At 37.7% G+C, this 16,515-nt stretch overlaps 1 pseudogene; it reads left to right on the top strand.

Moving 5' to 3' along the window:
• LOC139709857 (voltage-dependent T-type calcium channel subunit alpha-1H-like) overlaps positions 1–16,515 on the top strand; it is a 58,921-nt pseudogene that overhangs the window by 23,837 nt on the left and 18,569 nt on the right.

Raw genomic sequence — 16,515 nt, 5'->3', positions numbered from 1 at the left:
GATAATTCAGAACACTTCCCTACCACACAACATAGGCTGGTGCAGTCATTGCTAAGCGTTAAAAGCTATTGATTTCTGTCACTGCAGTGTGTGTGTGTGTGTGTGTGTGTGTTTATTGATTGTGGGAGACATTGACACAAACAAAATCAATGTCAATAATTAATTTTGGGTGTGTAGGATGTGTATCACGTATCGAAGGATGAATCATAGACTGAATAGTTGCGTGGACAGTATGTACATTGTAGCATTGAAAAAAAAATGATTACAAAAGATGTGATGCATACAGTGTACATGTGCTGTTGTGGTGTAGATCAATACTTGATGAATCATATTAGCAATGAAATGGCACAGCTTTATAGGGATGCTGTCAGTAATTACAAGAAGTCTTGGTTTAGACTAGTGTTCAGTCATCCAGGGTATGGAGGGGGGGGGGGGGGGAGGGGGGGTACTCAATTGAAAAGGTTAATCGCATGGATCAAAAATAACCATGCATCTGTTACTTCTCCAAAGATGCCTTCAAGGCGCTGTCAGAATTAAATCACTGTAGGAGCTGATGATGCACTCACCACACTTAAGCATACCATTCTGTATTAATTACCAGCAAACCCACTACACCAACATAGTGAAAATTAGACATTAGGAAGCATTTACAATGATTAATTTGTAGTGCACCTTTTAAGTCAGAGATCTATTGCCCAGATTTTGTTTTTGTTTTGTTTCTGTTTCCGTTAAGTTGCCTTGCTTTGGAAAAAAAAAAAAGATTCTTCATCCTTTGTTTCTGAGAACCACATATATGTGGTGATCCATGTGAATAACCATTCCGTGGATCATTAGCAACAAGGTAATGAAGTCAAAAACTGGTGAATGCGTAATCACCACTGTTACTGTAAAACGAGGAATGTTCTCGTGCATTTTAATTCCACGAATTTCGCAAGACCCAAGATTCGCAAAATTAAAATGCACATGAAAGTTCTTGTCTACGCTACATGCATTGAATGTTAGAGGCAAATTGCGACAATTTCATTTTCATTTTCTGAGTTACTCTGAAAAATGCTTTTTTGTTTTTTGTTTTTTTCTTTACTGAACTTTTTAAATACAGAGCTTGTTTTATCTACCATCCACATATACCTGCTCCATACTACTGAAAATCATGCAAGTGAAATCATGCAGTGTATTGTAACAAGTTGAAAATATAAACAGTTTTATCATCATTCACAGACTAGAATCAAACCAAGACTCATTCTCCACAGCTGACTAAAAGTGTGGAAAATTGAAAAAAAAAACTAATATCAAACATGTTTGCTCTTTTCCCAAAATATACAGCCACCGCAGAAAGAGGCCAACCTGAACACCAAGAGGGATAGTGAGGATGATGAAGACGAGAACGAGGAAAATGAGAAGGAGGAGAAGAATCAAGATGAGATGAAGGATGACATTGTCTCTGTCACCTCAGACAAAGAGATCTGTAAGAAGACTTCAAGTAGCTGAGAAATCTTTTCATCACATTAAACTCTTTCTCTATGAATGGTTCATGGCATTTGATCAAAAACTCAAGTTTCCTCATGTAGACATGGTCTCTTTGCTCGAATGTGGCACAATAATAACTGTCATGAAGTGCAGGTGTCCATATTCATGGGAGCTTATGCCTCAATTGTATTGTCTTGAAATGATTTTAACGTGCAATACCTTGATTGTTTTTAAGGGCAGATGAAAGAAATTTCATTCAGTACTTCCTATACTTTTGTTAGATAAGAAAATCTAATACTTTCAGAAAAAGAAAGAGAGTCCTAAATATGGACATATAGTTGTTTGAAAGAACTCTGCACAAGTGAATATCTTGTACAGTCCTTTTAAACTGCACTTAGATTTGAATCATCCTACCTTCACCTTGGCACAAAACACCTCATCTGACTCCCTTCCAAATCATTAACATTCAGTTAATGTAACTGATTGACAAATTGCCCTACATTGATGTAAAGTAGAACTGGATTAATCAGCATTTTTTTTAGTAGTAGTCATGATAGCAAATCATGGGCATACATACTCAGACTGGATTCGAACGAACAACCCTCTTATCACCAGTACAGGCGTCTTGTCCAGTGGACCACCAAACTTGCACCCGACAGCCAATGCTGGTTCTAATCCTCATAGCATGCAGCCGGTACTGCGTATTTATTCAAATCAATGACTCAAAAACACTGATGAATTTGGTGCTATTTACGTTGATGTAGGGCGATTTGTCAATCAGTAGCTTTAAGAATAACTTGATGCAAAAATTTCATTAATTTGAGTTAACATACAGTTTGAAGGATGTATGAATGCAACCCAAAGGAGACAGACAGAGGTGATCACTATGCAGGTGTTAACTTTACAATTTTATATATTGCAATATTATAAATATTATGTTTATATGTTTACATGTTTTCCAATTTCCTATAAAGGACACTCCAATTTATATGATCAATGTATATATGTATGTACATAATGATTTTGTTTAATTGGGAGTTTTGAATTTTGTTTTGTCTTTTGCAGCGAGTAAACTAGCAATAACATCCCCCAGCGAGGGAGGCAGTAAGCCCCTCAGTCCCCCAATCATCACCCACACAGCGGCCACACCCCAGGGCTCCCCCAACGTGGACATGCAGCGAGCCTTCCGCAGCTCCTTTGTGGACGACACCAGGTCTTGGGATTCTGACTCTCAGTCCCTGGTAGGGTCCAGGGTTCCCACGTTTCATATAAAAGGAGATGTCAAATAATTGTCTGTGCCGGTGATTTCTGCTGCCACAGGAATTATCAAAATACTTGCAGTTGAGCAGTTGTTACCTGTGCATTGCTGTGATAGCTATAGTGACTGCAACTTGCAGAAGATTTGTTATTGCTTTATTAAAGCAAGAAAGTAAAAAGTTAATTTATTTTGTGTTGCTAAACACAGTGATCAGACAACTCTGCTCAGAGCGATCTCTTATCACCAGATGAATAGAAAAAAAAAATAACCTTTCTGATAGTGTAAAAGATTATGTCTTCCTGACGTACCTCTGTTTTTGTCTAGATGTTAATGTTTTTTTTATATTTCAAATTCAGTGTTTCACTCATAAAGAATATTTTCCTCTTCCTTCTTCTGTTTAGTTCTCTCTTCGTTTCTGTCTTTCTCACTCTTTCTCCCCCTCCCCTCCCCGCATACATTTTAACATTTTCATCCCCACAATTCTATCTCTCTGTTCTGTGCCCACATCCAGTCGTCTCTCAACATCCGGGGGTCACCACGCCTCTCACGCAGCCCTAGTGCCAACAGCATGGGCAGCCGCCGCGGGGGCAGTCTCAGGAGCCACTCGCCCAAGGATACCAAGCCAGGAGGCAACTACCTCACCCCTTACCAGCCCGGGGACGAGCTGGGGCAGGACTCTGACAGTCATTCTTCCGTCAGCATCAGCAGGTGAGTGTGATAGCGCCCTCCAAGTCTGCTTTGTCGGATTCGTAGAGATGCCATTGGCTTGTATTTAAACTATTACTATATGTTTTTCATTGCATTCACCGATCTGCCCCAGAGTACAATGTTGATTTGCTGACATGTTATAATCCTCCCAGATGTTTAAGGTCATCCGATTGTAGATTGCTTGTTGTTCCAAAAACGAAGAAATCATGGGGGGATCGGTCATTTGCACATGCTGGACCTTACCTGTGGAATCAGTTGCCTCAAGCTATCCGTTACATTTCGAATGTTGACTCCTTTAAAGTTGCCCTCAAGACTCATTTCTTCGTAACCATTTTCCAGTAGAATTGTATATTATGATATTTTTTTTGTTCATTATCATTATTGCAGGCCTGATTATTGTGTCATTCATTTTCATGTGCATGTTTGTGTAAGAATTTTTGTAGTTCATAAGTTACTTCTACTGTGCCTTGAGCACGTTAGCTATGGTGGAATTGGCGCATTATAAGCACCCTGTATTATTATTATTTATCATTGTGCCATGACCTTGGTTTTTCAGTCAGAGGAATACTGTATACGCTATAATTTTCGCGTACATAAATTTTGGCGAATTGCCGCTGTCACACATTTTCGCGAGTGGTTAAATTCGCGATTGGGGGACCAGAGAAAATATGAAGTGGCAAAGAAAGTGTGAATTTTCAAATTACTAGCAAATAAGAATGATACTAGTTATACACTGCATGAAAAAGACTTGTCAAACGCTGCGAACTAGTAAGTTAGAATTCAACATTTTTGAAGTGGTTAAGTCCATCACGCTAGATTTCTGACGAGTGGTCCCCTTGCGATAATGGATTGGCTCTCTACAGTATTCGTAAGTAGACGTGGACGTGCGTAAACAAGCTTAGCCAGTATGGTCTGTTCGGTAAGCCGTGACATGGTATACTAGTACTGAAATGTTCATATCATCAAGGCAAGGGATTCATTTTGGAAGGTAATATTTTCGCGTGTTGTTAATTTCGCGAATAGCTCCCGACTCGCGAAATTCGCGAAAATAAAACCCCCGCGAAATATATAGCGTATACAGTATATAGAATCACATTGGCAGCCAAGTATTGAATAAGCACCTTTTTGTGTATGGATGAAAGGCAGATTCAATGAACATCTAAGTCTATATGTCCCATTGCTACAGCTAAACTGTGATAATACACCGTGTATGACATTCCAATGCCACTGTTATTTCGGATGTTATTAGATGACATATGTGCAAGTTTGATTGCTTTAAATTTTTGGCTAGTACCCTATTTTCTTGTCTTCTTCTTTTTTCACATTGTTTGTTCTCATCACATCAAACAAGCATTCTTTTTGATATATAGGACTGAATAAGAAATGTTACAATAATAAAGGGGTTCGTCATGTTGCCTTTGTTTATATGTGAACTCTACACAATCTTTTAAAATGAACTCACCAAACAGAAGTTCGCTGCACGACGGCTCGCACAACGGCTATCTCCCGGACAGTGACAACAACGACAGCCGGCGCACCTCCTACATCTCCTGCAACGGGGGCTCAGTGACGGCGATCCCACAGGCCGACACCCAGGTACCCGAGGCAGGTACGGAGGAGAAGGATGGGCAGACAGAAGGGACGGTGCCGGAGAGCTTCAGCCACATCGACGACCCTGATGCCATGGATGAAGCGGTAAGTTGGATCCCACAGTGGGACCGTCCCTGTTGACACTTTTACATGGCCAACAGAAGCTAATAGCAGCAATCTTTTCTCTACATCATTACTGTACATGATACACTGTCTGACAGACCAAAGAAATATCAGTGGTGGATCCAGAGGGGGGCCCACCCTCTTTATTTTTGGTTAAAACAAAAGAAATGAAAAGAAAAAAATGGTGGGGGAGCGTGTGCGCCCCCTTTAATTTTGCAAAGGCGCCTCTCCTTTACGGAATTCCTAGATCCACCCCTGCTTATATCTATCGTATTTAAAAAAAGAAAAAAAATGGAAAAACGATATCAACAAATTTGTGAAGTTTTCTTTTGATATTTTCAAAGGGTGTATGCTGGTTGTTGTTGTGTGTTTTTGTTTTTTTTTACTTGGCAGTCAATCTTGGGATCAATGCTTGTCATGAAATGACAAATGTCAAAGTATTGTTGGTTCTCTATCACTGCTTTCCCCCCTAGTCCTATCAGACTAATGATGATTTTGCTAGCCTATTGTTTTCGTGTTGAAGCGATTCCCAAGACATTTTCTCGTTGCCATCATTTTGGAATTATGAGTGAGCGCTGACAATTTTCATGAATCTCAACATATCTTCAGTGTACACAAAAAGCACCCACTCAGATGCGGCTCCAGCCCTGCGGCATAAAATAAGGACATGTCTCAACCTCCTTCCTCCCCCCACTGTAGCTCTCGGCAGCTACGTGCTGTAACGCAGCATGAGTGTTGTCCTATAGCATCACTGCTCTTTTGACATCAGTGTTTATATTTTCGCAGCAGCGACTACCTTCGTCTCTTGCACGTGACACTTCCATCTCTAGCGGATATTTTTCTTCCATTTTCTGCAGCTTCTGGAAGAAAAAGAGAAAAAGAAAAAAAAAAAGCTCCTGTGTATATATTAACTTGCCACTTGCACTTTTGCATGATTTTTGTTATGTTTACTTCTAACAGCTACACCGGTGCATGGACCACAGTGTGTGTAGGCTACAGGCAAAGCTTGCAATGACTGTAGAAGTCTCTGATGAAATCACATGAGATTATATCAAATCTGTTTCCGATGTAATCTTGTATGTTGTTGTTGTTTTCTTCCTCCTATCTTTCTCTTCAGCATGATAGTAACTGAATGTTAGTTCTCTGTATGTCTGTATCAGTGATACAGCCCTCTATTAATCTACTTGATCTTGTCTGTAAGCCTGATACCAGCTTATGTCAGGAGCATAAACTTACATCTGATGAACATGTCTTTCAATGCATGCTATGCTACAGACCTTTTTATATAATCCATTCCCCCCTCCCCCCCCCCCAAAAAAAAGAGAAAATAAAGAATAAGTGTCTGATATCAGTTGTTTGAAGAATTATGCGTCACATCACAAGTCCTCCTTGGTTGAATGAATGTTTCCATTTTGCTTTGGTCACATGTCCATCACATTTCTCATGTTTGACATGCCTGCATGATTTCTTCGCCCTGAAGTTGGATGTTGGCTGCCATTTGCAATAAGCTGATGCCTGGCTTTGATTTCTTTCTGGGCAGTGCATGAAATAAAAAAACAAAAAACAAGCTTCTGCATGAGAGTTAAGATTTAAAATCAAGATTATCTTGCTATGCAGCCAGTAGTAACTTCCCTGCTCTTAACAAAAGCTTTGAAGTTTAAGAGAGAAAAAAAATTGTCTCATACTTGTACTGTTATGTCCATCACACTATTGAAACATTCTAGGATAGCTTGTAGGCCTTGGCGTTAGTGGGGATCCGTAACTTCAAATGAGCCCTGGGCACTATTGACATTTCATTTGCAGTATTGACTCCGAGAATTAGATTTTCTTGGAGCGTTGTGGGATGTACCAACAGACACCATTTGTGAATGCCCAGAATGTGTTCCTGGTCCAAATCATGTCCGAATGCATTCCAGAATTATATCACCCATTCAGATTTTATCACAGATGAACAGTGTTCCCACTTTGTTGTTGTTTTTTTCGAAATTGGCATGTATGGATGGATGTCTGGATATGCCTGCATAAGTTTATTTGTTTTTTTCATTTGTTTCTTGTTGGAAAGAAAAGTTTGAAAAGATTTCAGTTGTTGTCGTTCCTGGCAATATGACAAGGCAGCTTCCATTCAACATTGGTGCAATGGAGAAAAAAAAATTCTTGTATCACTTTACTGTGTCATGAAGCATTCTTTTGGTCTCATAATTTTTTTAAACAGAAATTGTTACCATGCATACACTTTATGCTGTATATGATCAAGTTTTGAACACTTGGAAAAGAAAATGAAATTATTTAATCCAATTATAAGTATTGTAAAGCAATTCTGTCTTGTCATTCCAGAATAATGGTTTTTATGTCATGTATTGCTGTTACATCTCTAATAGTTAACCTAACTTGTACCTCCATTGCATCACAGTTTAAACAAATCACACTTTTTCTTTTCCTTGGTTTGTTTCTATTCAAAAGAACAAGAATTAAACAGTGATCAATGGCAATAACTTCTTGTAATGCTTTTGATGACTTGTGCTATGACTCTTTCAGTGTCCTCAATTCCATATATGGATAAAACACTGTTGTAACCTGCTAGTTTTATTATTCAGCCTAGAAAAAAGAACTCAATCACTCCATAGTGTAGCTAGACAGTGCATCCACCCTGACCAGAGAACAAATATAGAACCAAATATAAACTGTAGTGCTCTGAATGGAACGTATTGATTATCTGTCTTGAAAATATGGCTTACATGCTCATTTTACAGACTGCATGTACAGCTGCACCTGTGTGTACATTCAAGACATACCACATGCACATTGTACACATCACTGAGATGACAAGATACACTGATTTATAGAGAAATAGGCAGTATTTCTTTCCTCTCTTTGCTAGCTGTTTGTGTAACCTACTTTTTTTTAGTCATTCTCAGAAGAAAATTTGACACATTGCATTAAATACCGTCAAACAATTTTCAGCTTTACAGCTCCTGTATACAACTACAACATCACAATGACTATATTCTCATTGTATATTGACACAGCCTATCTTTACTCTCTGCTATTCTCCTGTGTCAATTCTTAAACTAAGAATTGTCAATTCTTTTGTATACATGTCAATCTGTCATTCCCAAATTTGTCAATTTGCCCTTCTTTCTCCTTCTTCTATTCTTCTTCTTTTCCATCTTCTATCTTCTGTCTCCCTCCCTTTTTGTCAATCTTTATGTCTATCTCTCTCTTTCTCTCTTTTTCTTTCTCTGTCTTGCTCTTGTATAGTTGCACCCATAGTCACCTTTTATGACACTGGAAAAATATTTCGAGAAAAGGAATCGGTGAAATCTTGTAATAGAAAATTATAGGGGTGTGTCTGTGTGTGCTTACATAATATACATGTATGTATACGTGAAATTTTGACTTCACATAGAAAAATTGATAGACCTAGAGGATTTGTCACTTTAAGATGTTTTCTTTTTGTTTTAATGAAACAAACAATACAGCTTTGTTACTGAATGGATGTCTGAGTTAGAACTTGTTTTATGCTTTTCCTTTTGAAATCAGTCTGTTCTTTGGCTACTGTTTATATTTTCTTGGTTGTTTGTTCCACTATGAATGGCTCAGTTTCCCTGCATTTTGCAATGCCTGTGTCTGTCAACAAAAATAAAAGCTTTTCCTTTTCCTTTTCGCTTCATTTGTTTTGTCTTTCATCATCTTTGTCCGGTGATGCCCTGATCGCTGCAGCATTTTCTGTTAAGTTTTACCTGAACCACTCTCCATCCTACTCAAAACATCTTTATTTCTTAAAACATCAACATTATCTTCGCCATCATCATCATCATTACCATTACCATTTTTTTACCACATTTATTATCATTCGGGCTATGCTTTTATAGATTATTGCCATTAATTTTATCATTATCATCATCTTATTGCTTATACATGGTACTACCGATGTCCTTATCACCATCACTGTCATTGTCATAATTATCATCACCACTATTTCCATTAATTTCACTGCCATTATTGGCATCATTATCATCACCACTAAGGTTTGAATCAGTGTCATCATCTTCATTATCATTGTCAACTTTCCAGTAGTATTTTAAGCCATGAATATCTTCATCATTACTTTCATCTCCACTGGACCATCATCATCTTTATCATCCTCATCATCTTCATTATCATTATAATTATGGAAGGGAGGGAAATACTGGTGGCACTACAACAGGTCACACATTCTGACAACAAACAAATCACCCCCACCAATGATATCAGACCCAAATAGCAACAAAACTTTATTCCTGCCCTCACCTCAAGTGCTATCGTCCATAGCCTTGATCCGCCTTTTTCTCCAATGTGGGCCAAACAGGCCACACCCACTTTGCAGAAATGCATATTCATGACATCATCATTACAATTATTATCATTATTTTTTTCAGTACACCTCTGTTAATGTTTCAATCTCTAGCTGTCGTAGTTTTTGTCATCATTCTCATCTTTATGCACTTCACCACTCTTGCCAGTTTCTTCTTCAACATCATCATCTGCTTCTTTATCATTATCATCATCATCATCATTTATCGTCATCATCATCATTTATAGTCATCATCATCATTTATCGTCATCATCATTTATCGTCATCATCATTTATCGTCATCATCATTTATCGTCATCATCATCATCATTTATCGCCATCATCATTTATCGTCATCATTTATAGTCATCATCATCATCATTTATTGTCATCATCATCATTTATCGTCATCATCATTTATTGTCATCATCGTTTATCGTCATCATCATCATTTATCGTCATCATCATTTATCGTCGTCATCATCATCATCATTTATCGTTGTCATCATCATCATCATTTATTGTCATCATCATCATTTATCGTCTTCATCATCATTTATCATCATCATCATCATTTATTGTCATCATCATCATTTATTGTCATCATCATCATTCATCGTCATCATCATCATCATTTATCATCACTGTGTCCCCTTTCAGTACCATTCCTTCCATGGCCATCCTTTTCATTATAAGTATGATCCACATCATTATCATCCTCATTTGCATTATCACTACTGAGACAATTATTATTGTAGATATTATTTTCATTACTCATTCATATTTCATATTAAGTTAAGAATAATGCTGGCTTCTTCTACTACATTCTCCACCACACTGCAAGTTTGACAACTGGGTCCTGTATAGTTTCCTTTTGTTTCATTCTTTCTTAAGATACAGTGATACATGATTGATTAGGGATATTAAGTAAGCACTGTGATGTTGCATAGCAATGACATCTTGAACAGCATCATTAACAAAATATATGACATATTTTGAGATAAGATAACAATTTATTTCACCAATTTTGCAATTTTTTAAATTACCACCAGTATTTTTGGTTCTGGTGTCACTGTTATAGCCATCTTCATTTCCGTGACATTTCTTTATTGGAAGTCAAAACACATTTCATCACCTTAGAAATGTGTATAATCATCATCATAGTCTTCATCATCATCATCATCACCACCACCATCATCACCACCATCATTATCACCATCATCATCATCACCATCATTATCATTGTCATCATTTTCATCATCATTGCCCATTTTGACTTCATCATCATATTTTTTTTAATTTAAGTATTATTTGCCATATTTATTTATCACATGGTTGTCACTCTTGTCATGCCCCGCTTCTATCCCACCCATGACAGAAGTGTTCATGCCTCCGATGGTTACAGGCCTCGTTTACTGGATGTTCAAGGGTAATTCACATGTTTCGTCTGGCTTGAAGTTTTAACCTTGTCCCTGTCTGTATGTGTGTGTGTGTGTGTGTCTATATGTGTGTGGCTGCTTGTAGCTTGCTGTGCATATCAAATTCTAATGCCGTGTGTATGACCTTGAAGGCAGAAAAGCATCCAGCCTCGACGACGTGACACAGAACATGAATAAATCATTTGCATTCTGATAAGGAGATTTCGAACAGACAAAGGATCATGACTAAGAGTCTTGTCCTTACAATGGTGCAGCAGTGGTTGTACATTCCTCTTTTGTACACATGACAAAATGACTTGGATGGAAACACTTCTCCCCTTCAGATCACTTACATGTATGAGGCATGTGTGTAGTATCCAGAACCATACCAGTCAAGTAATTCAAAGAAACAGCCAAGAAAGCCTAAACAAAAAATACAAAATGGAAAAAAAAGGAAGCAAACCTGATTGTACCAACAACAAAAAATCATAATATATAATGAAAAAGGAGACTCAGTGCATGCTGTATTCATTTTTTAATGCAGTTCTAACAAGACAGAATAGGGAAATATATCTGTTTTGAAATGCCGCCAAATTAGAATCTGAATACTTTTTGTGAGGGCTTTAGTGAATTTAGCATGTCAAAGCTTGAAGTGATGAATAGATTGCTCAAAAACCTCTAGCTATGTTAATGATTAAAGGGAAATATTTCATTCATAAGTTATGATCAAGTGACAGAAATTTGATCTCGCCTTCAGGGTTATATGTCGCCACTGTAGACTTCTTTGCTTCCTGCCAGCAAATGCATTGCATTTCCTGTACTCCGAGGCTTTCCCAATACAATAATACAATAATGTGTTCATGCCAAAATGAAGGAGTGGTTTTTGGCAATTATAATGGTTTTTATAATTTATTCAGAGGGTCACATTTCTTTATGTAGCTACTTGCATTTTCTAGTTTTAACTGGACACTGAAATCAAGTGTTTTAAAAAAACTGAGAATTTCATCATTTTTTTATCCTTTGCAAAATGTTGTTCTCCCTTTTGTATCAATTACCACAAAAGATAATCCATCCACTGCTGATGTGGAAACATTTGAAAACCTTCTCTGTCAGTATTATGTTGTGAAACAAAGATTTCAAGGCAGAATGCTGAATTGTAGATTTCATTTTGTTCTGAAATATTCACAACACAGATTTCACCAGATATTTACATTAGCTTTATATATGTCAGTCACCTTGAAGTTAATTTCCTTATCACAAAAAAGAATATTTCCATGTGTCCATAGATTTTGGAAGACATTTTTCCGGACAACATGAGTCTGTCTTTAAGTCTAGTATAGCCCTGGGCATATGAGCAATGAATGACACCAAATTAATTTTCAAGGCTCCTCTTGCCTGATGCTCACTTTGCAATACACTTCTGTTGCTATATTTCAATATGTTGTTTGTATCAAGCTAATCAATGTGTGTTCTTAACATCATGCCCTGAATTTAACTTTTCTATGTGTTTGTGAGCATAAAAAAATGAAACATATTGATATCAAAATATCAAAGTTATATTGAAGTCGTTTGGAAAAAAAGAAGATATCATATGACAGCTTTGTACAAAAAAAGGAAAATCAATTCAGTACGTAGTGAACATTTGTACACCTACATAATTTGGTAATCACAGCCAGAAATATAGAATTCAGTGCTTTGTAAGTGCGTATGATATATTATTTGTCTTTTTTTCTCTCTCTTTTTGTCCGATAACCTCTGAAATATCTCAGAAAACCCTTTTCATTATAATTTTTTTTTGGCTAAAATATGTAAAACACATAGATAATTGAGTGATATACACTAAATTTACTGTGTGCCATAAGTAGAATTTGCAATTGTGTTTATTGATTTATTCTATAGTTTGCTTTGTTGCGTGATAATAATACAATTTTCGTTGCATGCTCATGAGCTCAATATAATCAATATGATTAATATGATTCTGTGCATACAGTGGAGGTTTTTTTTTCTTTTTTCCATGAAGAATGAGGTTGGTTTTAGAGGGATGATCTTACCCAGAGTAAGAGTTTGCATTCTGAAAATGTGTTCATTCTGTCACAAGCTGTCCAAGACAAAAGAAAATTTTCTCTGGCATTTCCTGAATTGATAAAACAAAGTGGGGCTCTTTAACCTGTTCTACCCACATGCAGGCATTGTTTGCCAGACAGATAAACTGTATCTATGGCCAAATCATGCGAGACGGCTGAATTCTTGTCTACCCTTGTCATGGCATTGAGAAACAACAATTCGTGCATAAATGCCATGTTGTAATTTACAATGCCTCCATGCACAGAGTCATGGTTTCTGTCGCTATGGAAACACCGAGAAGTCTGTAGAAGGTTCCCCCCCCCCTTTCTTAAATGTCAAAGATTGCATGGGCTTTGCGAGACGCATAGTTCAGAGTGCTTCTGGAAGAAAGTATCCCAGGATTTGCATTGCATGCACTCATATCATTACTCAGTGGCGTTTGACTGTGCACCATGAATCTATTATGATAATGATTTCTTTCCAAACAGGTTCCCCATATCACAATATTTCTCTCTTGTGCATGTCCTATGTACATGTAATGTATGACATATAGATTTTTATCTATTTCATCCTTTAATCAGCATTGATGGTTGTTATAGATTTTTTTATGATGAAATTTCTCCTTAGTGTATCCTTTCATATCAAACTTTAAAAGTCTTATTCTAATTTGTGTGGTCAAACTTTAGGTATGAAACTGATAGAGCAAGGAATATACTACAGTGACATTTTTTACAAGATGTAATCAGCATGAGATTATTAGTTGTGTGTGTATGCAGGCGCGCCGGAAGCAGTTTTGGATTGGGGGGGCAAACATTGGAGGGGGCTCAAGATTAGACCATGCATATGTTACACAATATACACATACACACACACACACACACGCACACACATCTATTATATATATATATATATATATATATATATATATATATATATATATATATAGTATGTAAAGTGGCGTACAGTGGGTCGAAACATGGGGGGAACCATAAAGTAATTTTGACGGTCTGTATGCTTGTGCGTGTGTGCGTGAGCAATAATGGGACTACAATACATTACGGAATGTGATACATTCAACAACGCAGTCATTGATGAACATTGTAAGTTTTCCTTACATGGATTATGGAATGACGGTGTGAAGCGATCAACAAATTATATACTGTCAGCAACATAAGGTGAATGGCATAACAATAAAATGCGAGCGAGCTTGAAAATTTTGATATTCTACAGTTCCAAAACTGGAGTTTTAATTGTAGCTACATATTTCGCTTTGAAATAAATGGGGGCGCATCGGGCACAACTGCTGGCAATTATTGGCAGCAACATTAGGAGAATGGCATAACAATTCAATGCGAGCGAGCGAAGCGAGCAAGCTTGAAAATTTTGACATTCTACAGTCCCAAAACTGGGGTTTGTAGCTATATCTTTCACTTTGGAAATTAATGGGCGGCGCATCGGGCGCAACTGCTGGCAATTACTGGCAGCAACATTAGGAGAATGGCATTTCGATTCAATGCGAGCGAGCAAAGCGAGCGAGCTTGAGAATTTTGACATTCTACAGTCCCAAAACTCCCGTTTGTAGCTATATATTTCGCTTTGGAAATTAAGGGGGGGGGCATCGGACGCAACTGCATGCTGGCAATTACTGGCAGCAACATTAGGAGAGTGGCATAACGATAAAATGCGAGCGAGCGAAGCGAGCGAGCTTGAAATTTTTGACATTACAGTACCAAAACTCCCGTTAATAGCTATATTTATCTTTCGCTTTGGAAATTAAGGGGTGGGGGCATCGGGCGCAACTACTGGCAGTTACTGTCAGCAACATTAGGAGAACGATTCAATGCGAGGGAGCGAAGCGAGCGAGCTTGAAAATTTTTACATTCTAGAATCCAACAACTGCCGTTGTAGCTTTGTTTTTCGCTTTAGAAATTAAGGGGGAGACGCACCGGGCTCAACTGCTGGATGCGAGCAAGCGAAGCGAGCGAGCTTGAAAATTTTGACATTTTACGGTCCAAAAGCTGCCGTTTGTAGCCATATTTTTTCCCTTTTATTATTTTATTTTATTTGTTTATTCATTTATTTTTATTATCATTATCATCATCATTTTTTTTTTTTTGGGGGGGGGGCTTTTTGGGGGGGCAAAAATGTGTTTTGCCCCCCCACTTTTTGGATTAGGGGGGCGGCCGCCCCCCCTGGCCCCCCCCCCCCCCCCCCCCCCACTTCCGGCTCCTATGTGTGTATGTGTGTGTGTGTGTGTGTGTGTGTGTATGTGTGTGTGTGTGTGTGTATGCATACATAAAAAAGAAGGGAAAAAATAATGAAGTATGTGTATGTGTTCATGTGTTTCAATTATTTTGTGTACACATTACCAATATTATCTATAGATGAAAATTTCCAAGTTACACCCAGATAAAATGGTCAGTGGTGATATAAACTGTATCAAAACTTGTGAAAGGTATACTTTTAGATAAGATACAGCTAATGCAGAAACTTCTAGCGTAGTCAAAAATTACCTTTTTGTATCATTACAAGTAGAGTAATTAGCACAACACAGAAAAGACTTCTTTCCTCATCATGCCTTTAACACAGAAACAACAATTAGAGTCTGCATGAAAGAGTGTCTGTAACTTTGCCGAAATGTTTCTTTCGAACACCATACTAATTTCTCCATGTCCGTGTTTGTGAACTCCTTTTTTCTTCTGTCACCTGTTCTACCCATCAAAATTTGTGTTTGATTTTGAAAAAAAAAAACAAAAACACATTAGCTTGCTTCGCTTCATAACTTGTTTTTCCCCCCTCCCCTTCCAATAGAGTGATCCAGGCAGTGAAGGACAATGCACACGCAGGAGTGCTACGTACGCGAGTGAAGCAAAGCATGATGACGAAGTGTTTTATGATGATGGTGATGGTGATATAGATGGTGCCAGTCCAGTGTGCTGCTGTTGCCGGGTAAATGACCATTCTCTCCGTGCTGGCTCTCTTAGCAACCACCACATGACCCTGATTCCTTCGCAGAACCTTTTAGGAGAATTGTCCCATCTGTCAGAAAAAAATGCATGTTTAGCTCCAAAAATATTGTTCTAGAGTAGAGAATCACATATGCATTAAAACACCAATGTTGCATTTATCCTAGCAGGTTAGGGACAGTGTGTTTGAATAGATACAAAATATATGGAATAACTAAAAGCTGTACTGAGCTTGTCAGCTATATCCCCATGTTGATATGCCAGTTTAACTTATCACAAATTCAAAGAAATTCAAACAAAAATCCTTATGTGCGAAATGCAGCTACAACTTAATACACAGAGGGGGAGAAACGGTAGGACGTCTAAAGGGATATAAAATCAGCACAGTGTCTGAATGGAGAACGGACGTGATAGCTGTGCACGTATATATGTATTCCATGTGCTGTGGTCTAGCATCTGCTTTAACTAAGCTAACTTTTATCAGCTGAAAGTTGATCTTATCTTTCCACTCCGCACACGGTACGACATATGAATTGACGTAATGATTTGGATGAAAGATTTTAACTTCTTCCGTGAGGCTAATAAGTA

This window comes from Diadema antillarum, unplaced genomic scaffold (assembly GCF_040938485.1).
Source record: "Diadema antillarum isolate AM-2024a unplaced genomic scaffold, OU_Dant_1.0 seq00001475_RagTag, whole genome shotgun sequence".
NCBI lineage: Eukaryota > Metazoa > Echinodermata > Echinoidea > Diadematoida > Diadematidae > Diadema > Diadema antillarum.
The sequence above is the reverse complement of the archived record's forward strand: the minus strand, read 5'-3'. Positions and strand labels throughout refer to the sequence as shown.